Source organism: Sphaeramia orbicularis, chromosome 8 (genome assembly GCF_902148855.1).
Source record: "Sphaeramia orbicularis chromosome 8, fSphaOr1.1, whole genome shotgun sequence".
NCBI classification, from domain to species: domain Eukaryota; kingdom Metazoa; phylum Chordata; class Actinopteri; order Kurtiformes; family Apogonidae; genus Sphaeramia; species Sphaeramia orbicularis.
The window spans coordinates 23,310,383-23,336,284 of NC_043964.1; the positions used below are offsets into that span (position 1 = coordinate 23,310,383).

General features: G+C 34.6%; 1 protein-coding gene across 2 annotated transcripts in view; it reads left to right on the forward strand.

The window, feature by feature from the left end:
* The first annotated feature begins 24,119 nt into the window (after window positions 1-24,119).
* gjc1 (gap junction protein gamma 1) overlaps window positions 24,120-25,902 on the forward strand; it is an 81,398-nt gene continuing 79,615 nt past the window's right edge. For both annotated transcript variants that reach the window (XM_030141714.1, XM_030141712.1), the window contains exon 1: window positions 24,120-24,892. The gene's annotated coding sequence lies outside the window, so the exon portion shown is untranslated. The remainder of the gene's footprint in view (window positions 24,893-25,902) is intronic.

Here is a 25,902-nt window from a genome sequence, read left to right on the forward strand (position 1 = left end):
TGGACAGGCTGCGGGATCGTCGGAGGCAGGTGGAGAGGACGCCCAAGTTGAGGTCACGTGGTTCGGTTAAAAGATGAAAGAAGGAATGATGTGCCCTGTCAGAGGAGACAGATGCCGCTGAGGCTGATACCGCCACGCTGGTAAACCACCAGAAAAGTAATGTTTTGTTTGGGTCTTTTTCACCAAAATCTTGAAAGTCAACACTCCAGCAGGATATTCTTTACTATGCATACATTCCCACCCTCAAAAGTACATCTCTCAGGAAGGCAGAGATGGTTACAGCCTTCAGAGACAGGATTTATTCCCTCTGAATGTTCCAAAGGTCTGGATTGAAAAGGGAGGAAAATGACATTTCAATAAGCTGCTCCATCTGTTCGGAATCCATTAGAAAAGGACCTGAAACTTAAGCAGCTGGTCTCATCGGACACTTCTAAAAAAAGATTCATCGAAGGCAGATTTCTTTTTACCTAAGTCATATTTTTGGCCAAATTGTCATATCTGCATAACTTTACTCTCCTAACACTGCTGATTCATATTGTGCAGATATCACAATTTGGCCAAAAATATGACTTTTAAGCTATGAGGCTAATGATATGTGAATTTATCAACTTCCTTACTTTTTATTTTTTAGCATAAGCATAAAAGACACAACCTCTTCCAGTCACATTATTACATATTCCTCACGGTGCACTTATTTAAAAACACATTCTCCATCAAACAAGGTACAGTGAGGCTAATATATTTCTGGTTGCCTCTGGCCCACTTTCTTAGGGATTAAAACGCATTCAGTTTTTTTTTTTTTTTTTTTCTTGAAACATCCAGAGAGAGAACAGCCTGGACATATTTAGTTTTTGTAAAACATTCAATAGAAAAAGATTATGAGCAATAGTAATACAGAAGAAAAATACAAAGTAAAAAAGGACATTATATCAGATAATCTCATTTTATATCACCAACGTAACATTTGGCATGTATTGTTTCATATAATTTTTCCCAATGTTTGACGAATATTTTAAATGTTAGATTAACGGTGACGGTGATTTTTTTTAATTTTATAAATGTCCCTGGTTATTTGAATGTATTGCTGAACAGCTGGCTCATCTTGTACCATCCATGTTGATGTGATGTTTTTGGTTTGGTTTGGTTTGTTTAATTAACACTAGCAGCAAAACTATTGGTTGAATTCATACCAAACTGGGTTTATAGATTACCAGTGACCCAGAATAGATGTGGTTACATTTTGGGAAAAGTAGGTCAAAATTTAAATTTTTTATGAATTTTAAAAAAATTTTTCCCCTTATAATGGGCAAAATTGCACATCTGTAGCAGCAAAACTATTGGTTGAATTCATACCATACTGGGTTTATAGATTGCCAGTGACCCAGAATAGATGTGGTTACATTTTGGGAAAAGTAGGTCAAAGTTCAATTTTTTTTTTTTTTTATGAATTTTTAACCCTTTCATGCATACTGGTCACTACAGTGGACAGTTATTCTCTAGTTGTTCTCTTATATATTCATGGATTTTGTTGTTTTAGTTCCATATCAGCCAACACAGTGGACACTTATGCATCATCCCAAACTCTGACATTCAGACCATTCCTGTAACTTTCCTGTTCTAGATAAACCAGATCTGCACTAACATGTTTGAGTGTAATGTTTTGTTTCCTTGTTATTGTTATTAGACTGTAATTAACAGTTTTTTTTTTTTCATATTATCGCCATGAAGTGAGTAATGACTTAGTATTAATGTATGTTAAAATGTGAGACAGCATCAGATTAGCTGCATTAAAAATGTTTTTATTTCCTAGTTTTCACACAGTATATCAGTAAATATGTTTCTATGCTTCAATAAATAAATGCATGGTGTCCAGCTGAGTGGACATTTTTGCAACTTTATGAAAAATAGGTTCATCAACATTTTTTCAATTGCATTATTTTTTAATGCTTAGGGGAAAAAAACTACTCAGGAAAAAAAAAAGATTAAGGCTCTTATAATTCATGCATGAAATGGTTAAAATCTTTTTTTTTTCCTCCCGTTTATTTACAATGGGCAAAATTTGTAATGTCTAAAAAAAACATGCATTTTGTTTCAATTTATGTCAAACTTGGCACATATATAGAAGCAACTGACATGCTGACATCAGCACATGCATAGACATGATGACATCAGCTGGATCGATGCCAAAATAAGATACAATACATGTGAGGGGCAGGGTTTGTTGTGCCTGGCACCACTTGTTATATTAGAAACAGAGAAAACTGCAGAAGAAGGGACATTTTCAGTCAAATCTATCAATAACTGAACATAAACCAAGCATCTCCATCCACTGTCATTGATCAGACTCCGTGGGTGAATCAATGTTGCAGAAAATGATGTTTCCACAGTAACTACGGAGCCTCTGAGCATCCAAATGTGTCATATCTGATGAGCATGAAAACACGAGAAACTGCATTTTACATCAGTTATTTACATGTGTTGATAGGATTAGTGGATGAACAGGTATTGAACAGTTTAGATCAGTAGATGGTTTTGGGTGTTTCTGGGTTACATCTGTGTCTTTTGAGCATGTATGATTGAGTTTCTTTGTAAGTTGTAATCAGCCCATCTGTCAACAGCCACCTCTACATCCAACATCCAACAGACCGTGAGTGTTTTATTCTCTGAAGATATATCACTGAGTCGATAATGGCTTTGCAGAGCAGTGGTTAAGTCCACTTAATGAGCGAGCTGCTGAGTTACTTTAAGACTCCTGTGACACCTTTAGAAAACCCCTGTGTCTGAACTGCTCAGTCACACAGCGCTGACACTTCCCCCAACAGTCCTGGAGGTGGTGAGCGGGGACGTCTAGAGCCGCTTTGACATTTGGTCTGAATGTCACTTCTGTCCAGCAAGACAAGAATTTTTTTATTTTTATATATATATATATTTTTTATTTCAGCAGATGTGGGTAGATAGAAGTGAGAGACGCTGTGCCCTTTTTCAGACGCTCAAGGGAAGGAGAAATAAAGATATCAAGCAACTGTAAACAAGAAATCACTATTTTAGCTGAAGAATGAGTGGGAATTCTTTATAGGTACCAGCAGATCAATTTAAGGTTCACTTTAAATATTGTGGAGGTGAAATTAGATTATTAGTTGAGATATTTTGAGCATCAAATACTTTATTTCCTGTATTTTGCTGATTACTACGCATTGGTTTTGGTCTTGGAAAACGTCTTAATTTTTGAAGATGGACATTTACAATTCAGTGGAAGATAATACTGTGAGGTATTTGCATGTTCTGTAATGCTTTTACAGTTTTGGGTTTGGTATTGATTTACAGTCACATCCATAAGTATCTGGACAGTGGCACAAATTTTGCTTAAATATTTGTTTCATTTCAGAAATTCAGGCAAAATTACCGAGATTTTTTTTTTGTTTTTGAAGGCCTCCTTCACTAGCATTGCCACCTCTTTTGATCTAATTTTAATAATTACAATGAGTAAAAGACAAAAAACACATCAAGGCTGGATCCAATATTAGTCACACTCACACCCTTAAGTATAAAAGTTTGGTTTTTGTTTTTAAATAAGCAAACCCCCCCCCAAAAAGTATACATTAATATTATATTCTACTTTCATTAAGCTAATATTTTCACTCACATGTGCCCTAATTATTGGTATCAAACACTAATTAGATGTTAATATTTTAACTCTTCTCTGGAATGCCTGAAATGATTAGTAGCAACATTTTTATGCATTATTATTTTTTTGCAGTGACAAACATTACTAAAGCACTTTGTTTTTAAATAAGCACCCCCCCCAAAGAATTATAAATTTTTTTCTCTTTTTATTTTATTTAAAAAAAAAAAAAAAAAAAAAAAAAAAAAATATATATATATATATATATATATATATATATATATATATATATATATGTAAATATAAAATCATAAAAAAAGAATTCTACATTAATATTATGTTCTATTTTCATTAAGCTAATATTTTCACCTACATGTGCCCTAATTATTGGTATGAAACACTGATTGAATTTAAATATTTTAACCCTTTAAATACCAGGTTTTTGTCATGGTGCCACCGTGTTTTCAGATGGAAAAAAAATGGAAGATACAGATTATTTTCAATAAACTACACATAACGCTGTTTTTTTGTGTTGAATTAATGCAGCAACACTGATTTTTATGCATTATTATTTTTTTGTGCAATGTCAGATATTCACACTTACGCTGCTAAGGACAAAATATGTGCTCTTAACAATGTCGAATGTATAAAAAACAGATCCATTGATTTGAATGGGTTTCAATGGCTCATTTTTTGCACTTAACAGCATGAGTGGAACACTTGTTTGTACACAGTGTATTTTAGGCTTAATGTAGTAGCTGAGCTGGAAATAACAAGATCAAATATACATACAAATACACAATCTTGCCAAAACTCAGTCCATATGCTTCAATAAAAATGAAAAATGAAGAGTCAGTGCAAATGAAGGAGGCTGTTATGTCACTGAAAAAGCAAAAAAAAAAAAAAAAAAAAATCTGGATTTATTCATGTTGCTTCATTTTGGCTTCCAACCAAAATCTTATTGGATGTGATGTGCAAAAAAACAAAACCTAAACTAAATTTGGCAAACTAGAACCAGGGAATTTGACACATCTGGACATGAAGCTGCTTGTCAGACAGTTGACAAGTTATTTTGAGCCTCTGAAAATGGAGGAACTTTATTAATTGTAGCAGTAATATTTTCCTAAAACCCTTGAATTAAAGCTGAGAGTCCACACTTCAGGCACATGTTGGTTACTTCATTTCCAGTCCACTGTGATAGATAGATAGATAGATAGATAGATAGATAGATAGATAGATAGATAGATAGATAGATAGATAGATAGATAGATAGATAGATAGATAGATAGATAGATAGATAGATAGATAGATAGATAGATAGAGAGAGAGAGAGAGAGACAGACAGACAGACAGACAGACAGACAGACAGATTATAGAATGTTTATCGTATATATTGTAGTGTATATAATGAGATTTTGCTTTTTTTTTTTTTTTTTTACTTTTTAATGTTTAATAAAGAATATTTACATGTATTAAAACAATCAAATTACCTATAAATATATATAGAAATAATTTTCAGTGAGACTAAGTTGTACAATCCACTGATAAAAACTGTATTTGGACAGTTAATCAGTGCTTATACATGTTATACATTCACAAAAATACATTTATTCAACATTCTTGTTGTGAAACCTCCTGTAATTACACAAGATATTTGTCAATTAACAAACAAGTCTTGTTAAACTTACAAAACAAATACTTCTTTTACGGTTAATTGTCAGTAATTTTATCTCATTTTATTTTATTTTTTTTGTTTACAGTATTAAACCTTCAATGAACGGTTTAATCTCATAAATAGAAAATAAATATTTGTGAAATTGAGATACTTTTGCAAATGTATTATAACTGTATTTTTCTGTGGAAAAAAAATTGTTTAAAAAACTGAAATTTTATGTTTATTCACAGTTAGTTTTTTCATGCTATTTTACATTTGACATGTAAAATCAGTCTATTTTTGTTATTTCATTGATATTTTCCTGTATTTTAAACATACAGGAAAAATCTGTAAAATAAACAGTGAAAATTCTGTTAAATAATGAAAAACCTCACTTGTGACTAATTGATGTTTTTGGGATTGTTTAGAAGTATTTTTAAGCGAAAAAAAAAGTTGAACCAAACTGTCATTTTTTTCTCGGGACCACATGCCCCCCCCTTATGATTTTTCATACCAGTGGTTGAAAATTACATCGTCAAAAAATGGCTTCAAACAGTCAGAAATACCTCACTTGTGACTAATTGATGCCTTTGGGATTGTTTAGAAGTATTTTTATGCAAAAAAAAAGTTGGACCAAAATTTTGTTTTTTTTCTGAGCCACAAACCCCTTACAATTTGTTGTACCGGTGGTAAAAATTGACCCCGTTGAAAAATGGTTTCAAACAGTCTGAAACACCTCACATGTGACTAATTGATGCTTTTGGGATTGTTTAGAAGTATTTTTCAGCAAAAAAAAAAAGTTGGACCAAATTGTCGTTTTTTTTTTCCGGACCACATACCCCCCCTTACGATTTTCCATACTGGTGGTCGAAAATGACCATCTTCAAAAATGGTTTCAAACAGTCTGAAATACCTCACATGTGATTAATTGATGCCTTTGGGATTGTTTAGAAGTATTTTTAAGCGAAAAAAAAGTTGGACCAAAATCTCGTTTTTTTTCCGAACCACATACCCCCCCCTTACGATTTCTCGTACCGGTAGTTGAAAATGACCCTGCTGAAAAATGGTTTCAAACAGTCTGAAATACCTTACGTGTGACTAACTGATGCCTTGGGGATTGTTTAGAAGTATTTTTAAGCGAAAAAAAAAAAAGTTGGACCAAAATGTCATTTTTTTGTAGGGACCACATACCCCCCCTTACGATTTCTCGTACCGGTGGTCGAAAATAACCCCACTGAAAAAAGGTTTCAAAAAGTCTGAAATACCTCACATGTGACTAATTGATGCCCTTGGGATTGTTTAGAAGTATTTGTAAGCAAAAAAATTTTTGGTCCAAAATCTCATTTTTTTTTTCACATTGCGCCCTAACGATTTTTCGTACCGGTGGTCGAAAATGACCCGGTTTCAAAATGGTTTCAAAATGTCTGAATTATCTCACATGTGACCAATTGATGCATTTGGTATTGTTTAGAAGTATTTTTAAGCGAAAAAAAAGTTGGACCAAAATCTCGTTTTTTTTCCGGACCACATACCCCCCCTTACAATTTGTCGTACCGGTGGTAAAAATTGACCCCGTTGAAAAATGGTTTCAAACAGTCTGAAATACCTCACATGTGACTAATTGATGCTTTTGGTATTGTTTAGAAGTATTTTTAAGCAAAAAAAAAAGTTGGACCAAATTGTTGTTTTTTTTTTTTCCCAGACCACATACAACCCCCTTACGATTTCTCATACTGGTGGTCAAAAATGACCCTGTTGAAAAATGGTTTCAAACAGTCTGAAATACCTCACATGTGACTAATTGATGCCTTTGGGATTGTTTAGAAGTATTTTTAAGCGAAAACAAAAAAACTTGGACCAAAATCTCGTTTTCTTCTCGGGACCACATACCTTACGATTTTTCGTACTGGTGGTCGAAAATGACCCTGTTGAAAAATGGTTTCAAACAGTCTGAAATACCTCACATGTGACTAATTGATGCCTTTGGGATTGTTTAGAAGAATTTTTGAGTGAAAAAAAGAAGTTGGACCAAAATCTCCTTTTTTTGTTCCGAACCACATACAACCCCCTTACGATTTCTCGTACCGGTGGTCGAAAATGACCCTGTTGAAAAATGGTTTCAAACAGTCTGAAATACCTCACATGTGACTAATTGATGCCTGTGGGATTGTTTAGAAGAATTTTTGAGCGAAAAAAAGAAGTTGGACCAAAATCTCCTTTTTTTGTTCCGAACCACATACCCCCCCCTTACAATTTTTCATGCCGGTGGTGGAAAATGACCCGGTTTAAAAATGGTTTCAAACAGTCTGAAACACCTCAAATGTGACTAATTGATGCCTTTGGGATTGTTTGGAAGTATTTTAAGCAAAAAAAAAGTTGGACCAAAATCTCTTTTTTTTTTTTTTTACCCTTACGATTTTTCGCACCGGTGGTCGAAAATCACCCTCTTCAAAATGGTTTCAAATAGTCTGAAATACCTCACATGTGACTAACTGATAAGTTTGGGATTGTTTAGAAGTATTTTTAAGCAAAAAAATTTTTGGTCCAAAATCTCATTGTTTTTCATACCACGTGCCCTTACGATTTTTCGTACCGGTGGTCGAAAATCACCCTCTTCAAAATGGTTTCAAAATGTCTGAAATACCTTACATGTGACTAATTGATGCCTTTGGGATTGTTTAGAAGTATGTTTAAGCGAAAAAAAAAAGTTGAACCAAAATGTCATTTTTTTCTCGGGAACACATACCCCCCCTTACGATTGGTCATACCGGTGGTAAAAAATGACCCCGCTGAAAAATGGTTTCAAACAGTCTGAAATACCTCACATGTGACTAATTGATGCTTTTGGGATTGTTTAGAAGTATTTTTAAGCAAAAAAAAAAAAGTAGGACCAAAATCTCGTTTTTTTTTCCCGAACCACATACCACTCATTACGATTTTTCGTACTGGCAGTCGAAAATGACCCCGTTGAAAAATGGTTTCAAACAGTCTGAAATACCTCACATGTGATGAATTGATACCTTTGGGATATTTTAGAAGTATTTTTAAGCAAAAAAAAAAGTTGGTCCAAAATCTCAGTTTTTTTCAAACCGCGCCCTTACAATTTTTTATACAGCTGGTCTAAAATCACCCTCTTCAAAATAGCTCCAAATAGTCTGAAATACCTCAAATGTGACTAAATGAAAACTTTGGGATTGTTTAGAATTATTTTTAAGTAAAAAAATTTTTGGTCCAAAATCTCATTTTTTTTCATACCCTTTTTTTCCCTTACTATTTTTCGTACCGGCGGTGGAAAGTGACCCTCTTCAAAGTGGTTTCAAAATGTCTGAAATACCTCGCATGTGACTAATTGATACCATTGGGATATTTTAGAAGTATTTTTAAGAAAAACATTTTTGGTCCAAAATCTCATTTTTTTTTTCACACCGCGCCCTAACGATTTTTCGTACCGGTGGTGGAAAATGACCCTCTTCAAAATGTCTGAATTATCTCTCATGTGACTAATTGATGCATTTGGGATTGTTTAGAAGTATTTTTAAGCGAAAAAAAAAGTTGGACCAAAATCTCGTTTCTTCTCCGGACCACATACCACCCATTACGATTTTTCGTACCGGTGGTCGAAAATGACATCGTCAAAAAATGGTTTCAAAAAGTCTGAAATACCTCACATGTGACTAATTTGATTCCTTTGGGATTGTTTAGAAGTATTTTTAAGCGAAAAAAAAAAAAAGTTGGACCAAAATCTCGTTTTTTTTTTTTCCAGATGACATACATACCTTATGATTTTTCGTCCCAGTGTTCGAAAATGACCCCGTTGAAAAATGGTTTCAAACGGTCTGAAATACCTCACATGTGACTAACTGATGCCTTTTGGATTGTTTAGAAGAAGTTTTAATAAAAAAAAAAAAGTCGGTCCAAAATCTCGTTTTTTTTTTTCAGACGACATACCCCCCCCTCCTTACGATTTTCCATACCGGTGGTCGAAAATGACACCCTTCAACAATGGATTCAAACAGTCTAAAATACCTCACATGTGACTTTTTGATGCCTTTGGGAATATTTAGACGGATTTTTAAGAAAAAAAAAAAGTTGGACCAAAATCTGTTTTTTTTTTTCCAGATGAAATACCCAAAGGAAATTCTGTGAACTCTGTTGCTCGCATACATACACATAAATGACACTATGAACAAACTCATGTAAAATCGAGCAAATAAGGATAGAAGGATAGTGCAAAAAAGGATGGAGAAAAAAAACTTAAGAGTTAAGTATGAAGAATAAGAATATTAAGAATAAAAGTGACATAGCCAGAAAAATAAATAGCTAGCCTATATAATAAAAAACACACAATAAAAGCACACGTGACGTACAAAGGCCACATTACTGAACTGCCCAAATACTTATAGACCTGTTTTTTATTTATATACAAAAGCAGGCGTTCCAAATACTGAGGCTGAATCTTCTCGTATGTTTTTCGGTGCCCGCTCCTCTGACAGAATGTGATCAACTCTGCACATGTGTTAAGTAAACGTGCACTCCGTCCCATCATCCTCTTGTGCTGGCGTATGCAGGGATCGTGCCTGACCCCGGGCTTTGAGACGGATGGCAGCAGTTCTTGCCGGTCTGAACACAAGGCCCTGCAGCATTTGTTACAATCTGTGGTCCCAGCGCTAAATATAGACCGGAGCAAGACTGTGCCTGGGTTTATGGTCAACTGGGGGCACCCTCCTTTTTCACCTTGTTCCTCTCCGGCTCCATCTGCTCTCATCAGTCACCTTTTTCCTGCAACAAATCTGTCCTCTGCTCTGACCTCGCCTTCATATTGTCTCCTCTCTCTGCACCTACACACCTCTGCAGCTCTGTCATGTGTCGGTGACTCAATCACACTTGTCTGTTCCTGTAACATCACACAGAGCCCTTTTCCTCCAGAACACCCGGCCCAATGTAGGCCGATAGAGGCTCGGAGATTCCAGGAAGGAAGGCGATTTTAGATTGACAATGTGCTCGTAGCAAAGACGTGACCAGTTCTACAACTGTGCATCTGTAGAGATTGGGAAGGGTGAGTTAGCATTTCGACAGTGTCATGAATCTAACAAGCCTCTGCAGGGTCTAAAGGTCGTCTTCTGACTGCCTCCACCTCACATTCAAAGGAGGGATAGGAATAATAAGAACTTAGCCATGCCGATTCCTTTCACTATCAATTCTCTTATCAATTCTCATTGGATTAAAGGAGTGATATTTTGCTTTCTTAAATGGAATTATGCATTTTAAAATATTTCCCTGTGGTCTACATAAACTGTAAATGCTATGCTTGGGGCTGAACTCCACAGGTTCATCTTCAACCCTATTTCTGAGTAATGACACCAGAAAGGTTGTTTTGAGCACTGGCCCTTTAAATGCAAATGAGCCACTTCATGCCCCACCTCCTTCAGGTTGTTGACTGTGCTGCTCTGTCCTGTTCAACCAACAACTGAACATTTTAGGTAACCGGCTCAAAGTTTGGACATATTTTCAGTTTTTACTACAACCGCTGCTGCTGACAAATAATTATGTCGTACTCTGAGAAATGTTTATCGGAAGTTTGGAATTGATAAGAACTTAGCCATGCCGATTCCTTCTACTATCAATTCTCTTATAGATTCTCATTGGATTAAAGGAGTGATATTTTGCTTTCTTAAATGGAATTATGCATTTTAAAACATTTCCCTGTGGTCTACATAAACTGTAAATGCTATGCTTGGGTCTAAATTCTTTATTAATTCAATTCCACAGGTCCATCTTCAACCCTATTTCTGAGTAATGACACCAGAAAGGTCGTTTTGAGTGCTGGCCCTTTAAATGCAAATGACCCCACCACCTCCAGGTTGCTGACTGTCCCGTTCAACCACTTGTGTTCGTTAATACAACCAACAATTGAACATTTTAGGTAATCAGCAAGAAATTTGGACATATTTTCAATCATTCTACCCATCTACCTATCTATCTACACTAAAAAAAACTGTAAGTTAACACAATTTTCACTGTTTATTTAACAGATTTTTCCTGTATTTTTAAGACACAGGAAAATACCAATGAAATTACAAAAATAGACTGTGATTTTACATGTCAAATGTAAAATAACATGAAAAAACTGTGACTTTGAATAACCAAAAAATGTCAGTTTTTTAAAAGAAATTTTTTTCTGTTTTCACAGAAAAATACAGTTATAATACATTTGCAAAAGTATCATAATTTCACAAATGTATATTTTCTATTTATGAGATTAAACTGTTAATCTAAAGTTTAATACTGTAAAAAAAAAAAAATAAATAAAACAAGATAAAATTACAGACAATTAACTGTAAAAGAAGTATTTGTTCTGTAAGTTTAACAAGACTTGTTTGTTAATTGACAAATATCTTGTGTAATTACGGGAGGTTTCACAACAAAAATGTTGAATAAATGTATTTTTGTGAATGTATAACATGTATAAGCACTGATAAACTGTCCAAATACAGTTTTTATCAGTGGATTGTACAACTTAGTCTCACTGAAAATTATTTCTATATATATTTATAGGTAATTTGATTGTTTTAATACATGTAAATATTCTTTATTAAACATTAAAAAGTAAAAAAAAAAAAAAAAATGCAAGCCTCATGTAAAGTTAAGGCAAAAAACTGTATTTTAATTATGGAAAATTACCGTATTTTTATGAGATGTTATCTTCTGTTATTTAACAGTATTTTTTCGTCACCCCTGCTGCCGGAATTTTTTATTTTTTTTTACAGTGTATCTTTCTATGTATCTATCTATCTATCTATCTATTTTTTTTTTTTTTTTTACAGTGTATCTATCTATCTGTCTGTCTGTCTGTCTGTCTTCTCATCACAATTGCACTATTTCTCATGTTATTTGCACTATTTCAATTCTAATGTTTGTGTAAATGGCCTAATTCTACTGTACCTTTTTACTGGTATTTGTTGTTTGTCTTTTAATCCTTTGCAGTGAACCGGAGAGCTCTACCTCAGTTTCGTTATATTTGGTACAATGACAATAAAGATATTCTGATTCTGAGATCTAGCCCAGGTAGCAGCTGTGCAAAATCAATATATACAAGACACATACAAGTAGATATAGTCGTATAGTGTATGTTATTGTACACTACTGTAGTTCAAACTAATGAAATCTTAACTTCCTGAAGATGTATTATTTGATGAAAGCCTCTTTTTTAATATGTTGCCTTATGACACTGCACTTACAGGTCATGAATTGCTGTATTTGAGTTTTATTGACTTTAGTTTCATGCATTATCACTGGTGTTTTATTTATGGGGTAATGTGGGGGTTCAGTGGTGGTGAGTTGCTTTTAATAAAAACAATCAACAGAAAGGAGATGGATCAACCTCAGAGATTCAAGATTCAAGACACACAGACATTCAATGCACATGGGGTTTTCTTGGAATCGAGTAAAAAAAGTGAAAGCAAAAAATAAACTTTACCGTCCAACTTCATAATGCAACAAAGCAGCACACATATACTCTTCACTCTTACAATTACTCCCCGAGTCCTGACTCCAAGGTGAGTTTATAGCCGATTAAATAATAACCATTCAGAATCCAGAAAGGTAAAACAAACTAAATGTATGTAAAATGGAGAAGGAGATTCAACAGTTTTCATTAGATGATTCTACAGACCACATCAACATTCACACTCTAAATATAGAAACATAAACTGTATACATGCAAATATGTACATAGCTCAGAGTGCAGGTATTTTGTACATTAATGCCAGTACATAAATATTAAACTTTTAAATATGTGCACATATGCAGCAGCTTTGCACTCCACTTGGTGAATCATAGTTCACCAAGAATTTCCCTGATACTTCATCCCTCTTATTTATTGGTTTTTATGCCAATATGTTGTTGCACTTATCTGTTTTATCTTATACCACTGGAATTACACTTAAAGGGGTCATATTTTGCTAAACCCACTTTTATTAGTCTTGGGTACATTTATTTGTGTATTTGTGAATGCTAAGAGTTCAAAAAGTTTGAATTTGAACCCTCCAGGTGCTGCAAAGCTATCTTTATATTAATTTTGGCAAAAATCGAGTGGATTTCTACAATCTGTTTCAATTCCTGCTTAATTTTTTTTTTTTTTTACATTTTATAGCTAGTTACATCAAAATATTTGCACATATAAGGTCAAGACTTCTGATGAGCATTTCTCCAAGTACGACATACTTGTTTGTCAGCAGCAGTGGTTGTAGTAAAAACTGAAAATATGTCCAAACTTCAAGCCGATTACCTAAAATGTTCAGTTGTTGGTTGTATTAATGAACACAAGTGACTGAACGGAACAGTCAATAACCTGGAGGGGTGGGGTCATGTGCATTTAAAGGGTCAGCGCTCAAAACGACCTTTCCAGTGTCATTCCTCAAAAAAAGGGTTGAAGATGGACCTGTGGAGTTGAATTAATGAAGAATTCAGACCGGTGGCGATTTCTCATAGACTGCAAGGGAAGCCTGGCTTCCCCTAAAATTATGAAAATTAAATGGTTAAATATGCTCGGTTGTGTTGACATTTCATTGACTACAAATGTGTTAGAACACGTTCATCTCAAAGATGAGTTCGTTCAGAATCAGCTTTATCACAAATCAACAGACTCGATGTTCACTTCTCATCCATTCCCATTGCGCTATTTTCTCATTCGATCTCTGCTCAGTGCATTTGCCCGTAGACGCCGGGCGTCTATGGGCTTCAATGGGACTGAGTGGAACAGTCTTTTTCATTGCCTCAAAACTGGACGGTAATTGGATAAATGCCACAATGTTGTCCCGTCCCCGGACACCGGGCGTCTCTGGGGGTGAATGGAGCTGTGGGTGGACCTCGGCTGGGCTGGATGCCAGTATCCCACGTGCTGATTGGAGGATCAGTCAAAAGGGTGAATCCCGTTTGATTGACAGCTATTTTGAGATCTACTCCTTCATTTGACAGAGTTCAGTTTAATACCATCACGCATTCTGCTGTGAAATCAAGAAGAGAAACCACTACGAAATTACTTGTTCATTTCTTGCACTGCAAATAAAATATGCTCATTGTACTTCCTTGTTTCAATTTAACATAATTTCAGCGTTTTCTTGTTTCAGTTACATAATTTAATCATTTCTTGTTTGAGTTTAATATCGTTTTGCAGATCGTTAAATCAATCATACTGTTGGCTAGGTCGGAGTGAAAGGAGCACCTAATGTTTAAAAAGGCTGAAGTCTTACACTTGCAACACAATGGGCCAAGGCAATCTGAGCAGCCCAGCTCTGCTGGACATTCAGAGGACACTGGTCCAGTCCCTGGAAAAGACGCCTACTTGGTACAATAAGGTCACTGACCATTTTCTTAAAAACGAACGGAAGGCCGAATGTATGTTTAAATAACTTGACAATTTTTTTTAAAAATGTAAGCCGACAATGAGCTTCCCCTGTCTGAAAGATGAGCAGCTACCACTGATTCAGACCCAAGCATAGTATTTACAGTCAGAGCCGCCGGGATGACGTAGACAAGGTAGGCAGCTGCCTGAAGAGGGCCCCCAATGGCCGCATGGTCATTTATCTGTACAACTTATTAAAAACCATCCATTGTAAACAAACCACCACAGTGAGGCAGCGCTAACCCTCTCCTGTACTGTTTTGTGACTGGGCCCCCAAACATGAGGGATTCCCCCTGTGCAATGACAAACACTATGAGGGTCATGTAGAAGTGACCTCCGCCCTCGCGCACCCCCCATCACACCCCCCACTTGCTGTCAGTGGAACAAACGGTCTGTCCACACTGAGCACGGCGGCGGCCATTTTAAAAGAACACCAGTGATGAAGCGCTCCAATCCTTCAGGGTTTGCAAAAAGACCAAAAAAGAAAGAAGAAGAGGACAAATGCCAACGACAGAGTATTAAGTAAACCATTGTTTTCTCCAAATAGGCTACAACTGTGTGATATGTTTGAAAGTGTGCGAACAAAAGCCCTCACATCAGTGACCAAACACACAGATAGATGTTAGCATGAGAGGGAGAGGATTCAGTTCAACAACTAATCATATACACACAACACAACTGTGTTCTGTTGGAAGAATTTAAGGAGAAAATAAACACAACTTCTCCATCGCCCTTTTCTACTGTTGTACAGCGTTCCAAAACTTCTTCGGAGCTAAATAATTTGGATGTGGAGGACCGAAGTACGACAGCATTAACAGTATTTAGTCATGAAAAGCCAAAGCTAAGCCTACTGAAGTGTTTTCACATACTCTGGACGGTTGTCTGCTCCTGCTGCCGTCACCCACACAACTTTATTCCAAACAAAATCGTCTGGTCCTATGAATCCCATCCAGTTTGGCCAAATAATCCATCCAGTTCCATGGACATTTTCAGTTAGCTCGCAATTTCCGTTGGTGATCTCTTCATCTCATTCGGAGAAAAATGTCCCTTTTCCATTGCGTTTGTCCGTCTCATCAGTGCGTCTGTTCCTTGTGTGTCAGCTGGTTTAGGCACAGAAGAGGACTAGAGTAGGACTGCAGCAAAAGTTTGTATTTTCAAGCCAACATTTGTTCGAGTCCCTCATATCAGCTCTGTGGTCTCACTGCGGAACTGAGTTCTGTTCACGTTCAAGGAGGCACACGTAAACTATACATGAGGCGTTCAGGAACAATTAGAATAATTAGGAAATTACAACACTTTTTAAAATCGTCAAATATTCAGAATATTCAAATACAACATCAAAAAAATGCATGGCAGTGTCTGTGAACCATGTCTGTGCACCGTGTAATCACAATCCTACATTTTAAACTCTGTAATTATCTAAATTTCCCACACTTGCCCATCAACACATCACAACACTTTGCACCATGTGCTCAGGAAGTTTTGCCGATGAGGTCTGACGTTACATTATGGTGCATTATGGGAAGTGAAGTTCTTCTCCTGCAAAGTTACTATCCAATCCTCCGCACTATAATCATATACTTCTAGAATAAGGACAAAAGTAAGCCTACTCACCAAATGCCTTTCTTTCTTTTTTTTTTTTTTTTTTTTTTTTTTTTTTTTGCTTTTTTGGGTGCTTTGCTTAAATTTCTGTCAGCGCCAATTGATAGTGACAATGCCACCTCCTCACAAGCTGAAGGTATTTATCAGGCTACATGGAATGTGTTACATCACAGTCTAAAATCTTATCATTATTAAATCTATCACAATCAGTACTAATTGCATATGATTATATAATAAATAGGCCTAATAATGATAATAATAATAATAATAATAATAATGATAATAATAATAATAATAATAATAATAATAATAATAATGATAGTAATAATAATTTTATTTGTTTATCCTTTCGTCATCAGTAGTACTAGGCCTAGTAGTACTGATAGTAGTAGAATAATAATAAACATTAATATAACCAAATTATGTTATTCCCATCAACAATGCCTAATTGAAGACACTTTGTCCTTTTCTACACTATAGTGGATACTCTGTGTAGCGTAATACAGAGTAATTCATTACTCATTAAATGCACCAGAAAAAATCTGGATTTTATTTTTCTTCTTCGGTGACCACCACATCTTCACATATTAGGGGCCTCACTTTACTTTCTTGCCTAGGGCCCCCAGATATATTGAAACGGCCCTGTTTACAGTTTATGTAGACCACAGGGAAATGTTTTAAAACGCATTATTTCATTTTAAAAATATCAAAATATCACTCCTTTGAATTTCATTGTACATTGTGCAATGACAATAAAGTTCATTCATTCATTCAAATACATGGATTGAATGATTTAACTTCACTATAGAATTTTACAATGGCTTTCACCCAGTTATTGATTGTTTTATTTTTTTTTATTCTTCTTTCATGCCCTACGACTGGCTGTTTCCATAGTAACTGTGGAACTTACTCATGTGTTTTTGGTGTAAATCAGTGCAAGGCAAAGTGAAAAGAAACAATGAGAGATCAGAATATTAAGATAATATAGTTGAGATGAAATACAGAGTGTATGTAATCATAATAAAAGAGAATCACTGGTTTGATAAGTGTTGTACAAAGGCACTCTAGTATTAGTAGTAGTAGTAGTAGTAGTAGTAGTAGTAGTAGTAGTAGTAACAGTATTATTATTATTAGTAGTAGTAATAGTAATAGCAGTAGCAGTATAAGAGATGTTATGTTCATTCATTCATTCAAATATATGGATTAACCCTTTCATGCAAGAATTATGAGAACCTTAGTCAATATTTTTTCTTGAGTGTTTTTATTCCTCTTTAGGCATGAAAAAAACAATGCAACTGAATTTTTTTTTATGAATCTATTTTTCGTGGAGTTACAAAAATGTCCACTCAGCTGGACACCATGTGTTTAATTTTTGAAGCAAAGAAACATGTATTTAAAACACATTATCAGAAAGTTATATACTGTGTGAAAACTATTAAATAAAAACATTTTAATGCTGCTATTTGCAATATTGCTAATGTTTCCTCACATTTTATCACACTCTAATATTAGTTATTACTCATTTCTTGAAGATAATATCCTCCTGAGACCCAGGAAATTGACAGTTTTAGCTTTTTACACTAAAAAATTGTCCTGATTGGAATCTGCATAATATAAGTTTCTTTAAACACACACATAAACATACATTTTAAAAATCATTTTTATTTATTTTTTGATTTTTTTTTAATGGAATGTCCTTTGCAATGGACAGTATTTAAGTTTAACTGTCAAACTTTTGTCCCCTATAGAGGACAAAATGCATTGCTTGGTCTCAGGAGGATATGCAAAAAAAAAAACCCTTTTTGTTTCAGAAAACTGTTAATTACAGTCTAGTAACAAACATGTTACTGCATATCAGGTTAATCAAGAGCTGCAAAGTTACAGTAATTGTATGAATTACAGTGTTTGGGATGATGCATAAGAGTCCACTATGTTGGCTGATATGGAACTAAAACAACAGCTGTCCACTGTAGTGACCACTATGCATGAAAGGGTTAAATGCATTAACTTCATCATAGTTTTTCACAATGTCTTTAATTCAGTCATTGACTTTGTTTATCTTTCTTATTCTGCTTTCATACCTTATGCCAGGGCTGTTTCCATAGTAACAGCATCACTTTCTACTGTGTTTTTATTGTTAAGTGCCCAAACATTAAAAGATGAAAATATTAAAAAATAGAATTAAGAGGAAATACAGATTACATACAATCATTATAAAAGAGAATCCCTTTGTAACACTATTTTGATAAGTGTTGTACATATGAACTCTATTATTCTTCATTAATATTATAAGAGAGGACATGCTCTTGGTTTGTCGACTCAAGCAAAGACTAAACTTTTTGACTCTTCCCTTCTCAATCATCAAACGTGGCCTGTCCTGCAGAAAAACAGCCGTCACTGCCTGGTCAGACAGTGACAATTTGAGGTCCAGCAAGGTCGCAGCTGAAAACAGACCAAAAAAACCCCCAACCACCCAGCACATGACTGCGTGACTCCTGCACCCTAAGGCACCTGAAGCACCCACAATACTGAATCACCCTTTGATCAGAGAGATCAGAGGCTCCAGAGGTCGGCTCATCTCAGAGTTTAGCTCACAGTCCGACGGAGGACGCACATGCAAGAACCGCAGAACCAGAAGAGGAACTGGTGAGCAATGCACCCTTTGAACAAACTGGAAACTCAAAGCAACTGGCTGTTTCAATTTGCCAAATGAGCCATATGTGTTGCCTTGCTTGGGGGGTCTTCCACAAAATCAGACTGAGGCCCTCACACAGCGGACCCACAGTGCTGTTAACAAATCACAAAGCACCTTGTAATAATTAGAATCAATTCCATGGATTGCAGAGACCGAGGCATTTGTGACTGTATGGAATCACAGCCAATCATCCATTGTACGTATCCTGTGTTTCCTGAGTAATTTCCTCGGAATATGGTTTGCGGGCCGGGGCTGAAATCTGTCATTTCTGTCAGGGGTCGTTAAATCGTGTCACTTGGTTTTCCACCCAACAGACTGAACTCATCAAACTTGAGCTTCATTGTAGGTCTGTGGGCTCCACAATAACATCAAACATCCCAATGTGATGTCTTTAGAGGTGACCACAAACCAAAACGAACCAGAGACAAACAAACGGACATAAAAAATGAGAAAAGGCATCATTACCACTTTGGAACACCACACACAGACAGTTTGTTTTTCTTTATAGATATAAACTATAAGGCACAGGTGTCAAACATGTGGCCTGGGGACCAAATCCGGCCCGCCAAAGGGTCCAATCTGGCCCGCGGGATGAATTTGTGACAAATTGCAAAAATTACACTAGATATTAACAGTCAGTGGTGTCAAAATCATTTTAATTCAGGTTTCACATACAGACACATACAGTCCAATTAGATTTCAAGTGGGTCAAACCAATAAAATATTATCATAATAACCTATAAATAATGACAACCCCAAATTTTCTCTTTGTTTTTTGGTGTAAAAAAGTAAAATTGCATGAAAATGTTTACATTACCAAACTATATGTTTACAAAAAATGTGAATAACCTGAACAAATAAGAACAAATGGAAATGTCTTAAGAAAAGTAAATGCAATTTTACCAATATTCTGCCTGTTACTAAATGTTTTTTATAATTGTAATGTACATGTGTAAATGATAAACTGATAAACTGAGGCATAATATTGTTAAAATTGCACTTGTTTTTCTTAAGACAATTCAAGTTGTTCATGTTATTCAGATTTTTAAGAAAACTTTGTAGATGTAAACCTGGTCATAATATAATTTTACTTTTTTCACTGTTATTATTTTACTGGTCCAGCCCACTGGAGATTAAATCAGACTGAATGTGGCCCCTGAACTAAAATGAGTTTGACACCCCTGTTATAAGGTAACCAGCTGGTATGGTTCTGCAGAACCTGTGAAAATACAGTAATGTTCAGCTTTAAAGCCATATTTTGCATTTAAAACGAAACAGAAAGGCATTTTAACTCAATTGAAAAAATAATTGCATGTAACCCTGAAAATTAATACTAGTATTAATACAATGCTTTAAAAAATGGTAAAATTACACAATAAAATATAACATATGAATCAGTCATAAAATACATCTCTGAAAATAATATAACTGCAACTATAAAAATTGTATCCTCTTCCACTCCTTTTCGAATGTGCAAATGAAGTCATCTTTTGTTTTCTTGCGTATGTATAAGTTTTTTTTCCCATGATTTCTTACAATCTGTTTCATTTCTAAAGACTAAGTACGATCATTTTTGTTTTGTTGCATATTCAAAAAATAAACTAAACTAAAAAAAAAAGAAAAAAAAAAATTTCTGTGAGTCCTCCAGGACCACCAGAACCATCCTGTGATGGGATCTACATGATGGTATCCATGGCACTGACAGGAAAAGGGTGTGATATCACTTATATTTAAAGCAACAAACACTGACGCGTCCTGTTTTTAAGGCATGTTTCAATGAGTCATCTGTTAAATATCAGAAGTAGACATTTTGAGGGCATGTGACACTAACATTAATTTGTTAAGTACGTCTTGTTTAACCTATAAAGACCCAGTGCTACTTTTGTGACAGCTCCCAAATGATTTTTCTCTACTTTTAACCTTTCGTAAGTGATTTATCTCCATTTATTATAATATTATCCTCTCCATTTTGCATTTTTTCAGTGAAAATCAGGTATTTTCTGACATGTAATTTACTGATCAGGTACTTTAATCATCGTTCTAAGATTACATTTGAGTGTTATTATACCAAAAACAGAGAAAACTGAAGAAAAAGTGACTTTTTCAACAGAATCTATCATTAACTGAACATAAATCCAGTGTGTCCATCCACGGTCATTGATCAGATTTTATGGGTTTTACTAGTGAATCAATGCTGTAGAAGATGACGGTGTTTCCGTGGGAACTATGGAGCCTCTGAACGTCTAAATGGGTCAGATCTGATGACTATGAAAAGATGACAAACTGCATTTTACACCAATTATGTACATGGATTGATATGATTAGTGGTAGTGATTTACCTTTTTATATCAGTAAATGATGTTGGTCACTGGTGGATATTTGAGTTTTTATGTGTTATGTAAAATGATGGCGATTATTAAAGAAGACTTGGATCTTAATGAGGACAGATAGAAATGTATATACATAAATATTGCTAATACACTGTTGCCCATAAAATTGTAATAATGTTGTTTTTAGACTCTTTTTATACCTATTTCTACACATCAGTATCACCTTTGACCACATACAATGATTACATACTGAGTCCCAGTTACACTTCATTTATCAAGAATGAATCACATTGTCATTAATCATTTCACAAGAAGATGTAAAGATATTTGATTCCAACTTTATGGGCAACAGTGTATATAAATTTGTAAAATATCTCAAATGTAAAATTCATATATGGATGCATTTATTGTAATTATTCCGATAAAATCACTGATACACCATTTATTATGCAATATAACAAGCTAAAACTAGAAATACACCTTGTAGAACCTAGATAGATAGATAGATAGATAGATACACTGTAAAAAATGACTGTAGAATTAACACCAAAAAGTTGTAAAATTGCAACATAAAAAAATGGTAAGTGACAATACAATGCAAAGTTGTTTATTTGAAAAGATTTTTGTGTTAATGATTAAATCAAACATAGCTATAGTTTTTACTGGAAGAGTATGTGAACAAAACCAGATTTAAATGTAGAAATGATGTATTTCTATTGTTTTTAGAAAATAAAACTGTAAATTGAAAAACAATGTGGTGCCGTTTAAATTGCAAGACCATAATGTTGAAATAATGGCGTATTTGCTTCTTCTTTTTTTTTTTTAATAAAAAAGTTATTTAAAAAAAAGTAAACATTTACAATGTAACATTTTAAACTTGTAAATTAATGGGTTCGTAGAGCTGGTAGAGCGGCTCGTCCAGTAATCAAAGAGTTGGTGGTTCCAATCCTGGTTCTGACTGTCCATGTGTCAAAGTGTCCACGGAAGACACTGAACTCTACATTGTTCCCAGTTGGACCTGGTGGATTTGGAAAGTGCTTTGGACACCATGAAAGTGGAGAAAATGTGCTAAATAAGTGCAGACCATTTACCAGTTAAATCTGCATGTTTAAAATGTTTAATCTACATGTTTAAAATGTTTAATCTACATGTTTAAAATGTTTAATCTATATGTTTTAAATGTTAAATCTACATGTTTAAAATGTTAAATCTACATGTTTAAACTGTTAAATCTACATGTTTAAAATGTTAAATCTACATGTTTAAAATGTTTAATCTACATGTTTAAACTGTTAAATCTACATGTGTAAATGTTTAATCTACATGTTTAAAATGTTTAATCTACATGTTGAAACTGTTAAATCTACATGTTTAAACTGTTAAATCTACATGTTTAAAATGTTAAATCTACATGTTTAAAATGTTTAATCTACATGTTTAAAATGTTTAATCTACATGTTTAAAATGTTTAATCTACATGTTTAAACTGTTAGATCTACATGTTTAAAATGTTAAATCTACATGTTTAAAATGTTAAATCTACATGTTTAAACTGTTAAATCTACATGTTTAAACTGTTAAATCTACATGTTTAAAATGTTAAATCTACATGTTTAAACTGTTAAATCTACATGTTTAAAATGTTAAATCTACATGTTTAAAATGTTTAATCTACATGTTTAAAATGTTAAATCTACATGTGTAAATGTTTAATCTACATGTTTAAAATGTTTAATCTACATGTTTAAAATGTTAAATCTACATGTTTAAAATGTTTAATCTACATGTTTAAAATGTTAAATCTACATGTTTAATCTGTTAAATCTACATGTTTAAATGTTTAATCTACATGTTTAAAATGTTTAATCTACATGTTTAATCTGTTAAATCTACATGTTTAAAATGTTTAATCTACATGTTTAAAATGTTAAATCTACATGTTTAATCTGTTAAATCTACATGTGTAAATGTTTAATCTACATGTTTAAAATGTTTAATCTACATGTTTAATCTGTTAAATCTACATGTTTAAAATGTTAAATCTACATGTTGAAACTGTTAAATCTACATGTTTAAACTGTTAAATCTACATGTTTAATCTGTTAAATCTACATGTTTAAAATGTTAAATCTACATGTTTAAAATGTTTAATCTACATGTTTAATCTGTTAAATCTACATGTTTAAACTGTTAAATCTACATGTTTAAACTGTTAAATCTACATGTTTAAAATGTTAAATCTACATGTTTAATCTGTTAAATCTACATGTTTAAACTGTTAAACCTCCATGTTTAAAATGTTAAATCTACATGTTACTCCGTAAACATGTTTACAGTTGGATGTGTTTTTTACAGTATTGTTCTGGTAACCACAGCTGCCAGTTTTTTTTCCATAAAAACAACAGGATTTTTTTTTTTTTTTTTTTTTTTTTTTTTTTTTTTTTTTTTACAGTTTAGCTAGATAGATAGCTAGATAGCTAGATAGATAGATTAGAAGTGAATGCAGGCTGTTGTATGAGTATGTACAATATCTCAAATATAAAAATGCTAAAATGATACTTGTATTGAATTTTGTCTAAAATAACAGCTAAAACCCCTCCTAAATCAGCTGAATGACCTGGAGAACACGCGTAAATCAAAATGCTGTTAAAACCCAGCAGTGATTTTTTTTTTTTTTTTTTTTTTTTTGGGTGTGTGTGTGTGTCAGTAAAATGCAAACCAGGGGCACAAAGTGACACTTTAGGTTAACATTAGTTTAATTGCTCCTCGGCAGATGTTTATGAACCCGAGATGTGTGACCTCTCGGGTGCGCGCACTGTCAAAGCCGCGTACGCGCAACATCCCGCTTCCACCGCTCCTCTGCGTAGACGCGGGGTCGCCAAAGCTTTCAGTCAGGAAATCCAGCTGTCACTCAACGAGATCCCCATTCATTCAGCCGATGTGTGACCGTACCTACGTGGCACACGGACGGAAACCTGGACAAGATAAATACCAGACAAAAGACGCAGCTGGATGGAGGTGGATCAACAGGATCGGCAACTCCACTGTCCACTCCTACTGCGAGGAGAAGATGAGGGACCTGGAAGACAATACCGGAGCCAGATGGCACATGTGAGCGTCTAATAATACGTATTACTACATTTTTTGAGCCACTTACAGGGATATGAACAGAATAGCCCTGAAGATTTGGTGTTAATCAGCTGATGCAAGTGTTCCTGGCAGCGCAGAAGGTTCAGTCCGTGCCAAAATGACCAGACTATTGTCTAGCGTCGCTGTAACGGAATGGGCCCGCAGGAATTTTGGCACCGGTTTTACGCAGCAGACCACATAGTTCAATCGACGTCCTCCACCGAAGACATATAGCGCGGCTGACATGGACAAAAGAATGCTTCCAAAATACCAGTCCTGCTATGAGGTCAAATAAAAACGCATCAGTGTGACACCCTGTTGGTTCCTCCAGAGAAGTGGAACACATCATCAACGCCGGGGATTCAAGTTTGGACCTCACCAAGTCCAAAACGACCTTCCCCCTCCCCAAAACCTGAACATCTTACATCTTAAAGCATCTTCACAGACTCGCATAGCGGTAAGAATCCACCTTTTCATTACTATTATGATGGTAGCTTTCATGTCTTTGTTCCTAATGTGGATAAATTCGGACCCAAACCCTGGTCAGAGTGGACGTGGAGGTCAGAACGCACCGTTTGGCACCAGAACGCACAGACAATGGATGCATCTCCGCGGTTAATTTACCTCAAATTTCCACTTGTGTTTTTTTTTTTTTTTTTTTTTTTTTTTTTTTTTTTTGTAACATGTTGGTTGTGAGCAACAAGAGATCAACTTCCCTTTTTTTTTTTTTTTGGTTTTTGGAAGCAGCTGCAACCGGCGCGTTAACATAAGTCGCAAAATTGCAGCCCGTATGTTTCCTCAGTAGTGTCAAATACTAAAATTATTAAACCTTGTGAAAATCCATGCTTTACAAATCTTTTGTTTTGCTCCTTTCTGTAGCAGCATGCTGTTTGATGGGCGGTGCGAGGCTACTCCTCAGGGTTTGGTTAAATCCTGCTGGATCTGTTCATATTAGTAGAAACACGTGCAGACTTTGTAATGACTTGGTGGTAAACACTCCAGATTAATTAATAATGAACGTATTTGAAGGCTTTGAAGGCGTGCAATGCTTTTCTTTCTTTTCTTTTTTGGCTTTTGAAGCGTTAACATGGTTGTATAGATGCTCTTGAGGCTTAGATTATGGAGAGATTTGCTTAAATGATGCACAGGGTTCTTAAACAGATAAATAAATGCTTTTATAAACAAATATTTTTCCAGATGCTAAAAATATCAAAAGCATTTTACAATTAAAAGAAAAAAAAAAAGCTAAAAAGCAAAGTAATGTGATCAAACATATAAGTAAATTATGAGTTTTTTGTCATCCTTACCTTGAAATTACCATCTATTTTCATATTTTTAATATTCGAGTTAAGATCCTGACAATCCCATTACTGAAACAGCCTCCTTCTTCAGTACAGTAGGTTAAAAAGTCTGTAATATGTGCATTTTCTGCCTGTTTGCTCTGCATAACAAAAAAAACCCTCCCTG